Genomic DNA, 3,101 nt, shown 5'->3' on the forward strand with positions numbered 1-3,101 from the left:
AAGGGGGAGATAATGTAACACCCCGTAGCCAAAACAGCTCAAAAATTAGTTTATTCAGAAAAAATTGCAGGTGCTACCAACGGTGGTATCGACGGACCGTAGCCTGAACCACGGTCCGTCCTGCACAACCGTCGATGGGATCAAAAACTCCCAAAAATTTCAGCCTAGAAAAAAATTGTTAAGTCTTGGACGATGGACGGACTTACTGTCCGTAGTCCGTGACCGTCGATTAAGACTCCCTTCAACCACTCTCTGACAGGAGCTATGGATGACCAGCATGGTTCGTAGGTTGACCTACGCTCCTTACGTCTGACCATAGGGGGAAAATTTACAGCCAGTTAAGGGAAATGCATTTGGGTCAACTTAAAGTGATCATAACTCTTAGCACAAAATGAATTAGGTCTCCCATCACCTACCCACATATAGATAATTAAATTATCTTTCCATAACCACCGACCTTGCTAAAATCAGACCTCCGAGTAAAGAGTTATGCCCATTTTGTAAAGGCTTGTCGAACAGGCCCTCAGGATGGACCCAACGACGGGGCGTCGGGCGCACGACGGACCGTCAATCCTAGCCGTCGTGAGGCCCGACAGCAACCTTCTCAAGGGTCTTTTTGACCTTTCCCACTCCGTTTAAATCCTAAGTTATGTCGGTTTGACCATAAATCATCAGATTTTATCAGTTTAAGCCTACAAACATGATTAAAACATATCCAAGTCAAATCATTAAATAAAAACATAGAAAATTAGAAGCAAGAGAGGAGAAAAAAAGCTCAAGAACCCTAGTTCAAGAACGCCACAAGCTCCAGCAGTTCCAGCCCCAAAACGTAAGTATTTTTCCGTGGATTTTATCACCAGGTATGTGGGATTTCACTAGTGGGCTCCTTTCACCCATTAGGTCCCTAGTTTTCAGTCAGATTCTTGATTCTCTTGTCATGATTAAATCTAGAGTTTCTAGAACATTGGTAGAACTTTATGAATTTATTAGTTATATGTTCCAAATTAGATTGTCATGTTATTATTCATTTTATTGCATGAGTTTTAGAACCCTAGCTTTGTATTTCTTTATTTCTTGAATTACACATGCTAGGTCATATATTTCAGACACCTCAGATATACATGCCTCAGTTATAAATGCACAATTACCAGACTAATTGTTGCATTCTCAGTTTGCATGTTCAGTTTTGAGCTATCCAATATTTATAGAAACTCAGACATAATTAGTAATATTACAGAATTCATGGGTGTAGCATAATACCGAGTTGGACGAGGGTTTAGCGTACCCAATAGTGCCAGAACTACTAGCCAATTAGGTTGTAAGTCCCCTCTGTGGGCGATCAGTTTAGTGATCACGCCAGCATGCCTTTATACCATTTGCAGGGTATATTGGGTCCTCTCGATGGGGCGTATACATCGGACTCCACATTTAGGTCATGTGGTTTTATTATCGGTTATTAGTAGCTCCCACAGTTCAGTCAGACTCTCTACATTGACCATTTATAAGTATATTCAGTATTCAGTTTCAGCATGTTATAAATTTGTCATTTCATCTAGTTAGCTCAGAAATCAGCACATCACGTTCAGATTATTATACTTGTTTTTGTGCCTGTTAAGTTATGTTTTATTTCAGTTTTACTCCTACATGCTCAGTACCTTTCAAGTACTGACACATACGTGCGCTTCATCTTCTCGTGATGTAGGTTCAGGTTCTCAGCATCCAGATCACGCATAGATCAATTTCCCAATCTCCTGTTCAGTAGGTTCGTTGGTGAGTCCTCATTCTCCGAGGACAACATTCATGAGTTTCATTTAAGTCTTTAGTCATTTAGTTTCAGTTTTTGCTAGATCAGTATTTCTAGTCTAGTTTAGAGGCTATTTTCAGACATAATTAGATTCAGTTTAGTATTGAGTTAATATTTCTTTTGTATTAAACTCATTGTTTTCAAATATCTCAGTTATAGAATATGGGTATTCCCCCTCTTTTCATTTTAAGTATGATTTATCTTCTGCAACAGTTTATTATCTTTAGTATGCTCATGATCATGCCAGCAGGGTTTGCTTGGGATCACTTGTGATCCTAGGTTCCGTGCGTCTCGGGGTTGGCTCGGGGCGTGACACTATAACTCAATCCCTTTTTCTATCAATATAGCTCATACCTAGAATATTTTTATGAAATTATGTATCTTAACTTATCATCGATCGCCTCTTCATCAATCTTATCATATCCTTCACTAAAAATCCAAATGTAGTCATTAACAGACGAAAAACCACAAGAGAGATTATCATCACACTCGAGCTTAATGTATGCACATTCCTTTATTAAGTAATATTCAATGATTTTTATCAATCTGATAAACCCGTGACACTATTACCATAGCCATAGTAATATATGGCACCACACATCTTTGAACACAATTTTCAACCTACTGAAGATACCTTTTTAGCCCTTGCAATGAGAGAAATATTATTGCCCTCGCCTCTATTTGAGGGCTACACTCATCACTTATTTTATTTTAATTATGACTCTAGTTCCTTTAAATTCTACTCGAGAGGATCCCCAACGTCTCCTAACAATTGCCATACAACCACATTATTCACCAAAAGTAGAAAATCACATTCTAAGATACTCGTCAGTCTTTAGTACCATACAAAATTCATTTAACCAACACTTCCTTATTATATATTTTCTTCCCAATCACAATCTTTCACAAACTCTTTTTACCATCATGCTCAGTTAGCCCTTTCCATCACCATGAAGTGAACTTTTTCCTCAACATCACACCTTAAACTCAGGTATATCAATCATATTTAAGGGATTAACCTAATTTTATACTTATTTTCTTAATAAAATACTCAATCTATTTCATCTAAATATACTCATTGAGACTTTCTTTCTCTATAAGTTTGTCATTATAGTATCAATCTACCCTTTAAAGCTTAAGATAAAATCAACAGCCTTCATTTAGAATCCTTAAGATAAACTTTACAACCTAAATGTGCTAAGATTTATACACCACTAAAATATTCCTTGAAAATAATGCTTAACCCAAGTTTGCGTATTAATAAACAAGTTGATTTCACCATTGTGAAAGCAACATC

Source organism: Solanum pennellii, chromosome 10 (assembly GCF_001406875.1).
Source record: "Solanum pennellii chromosome 10, SPENNV200".
Classification (NCBI taxonomy): domain Eukaryota; kingdom Viridiplantae; phylum Streptophyta; class Magnoliopsida; order Solanales; family Solanaceae; genus Solanum; species Solanum pennellii.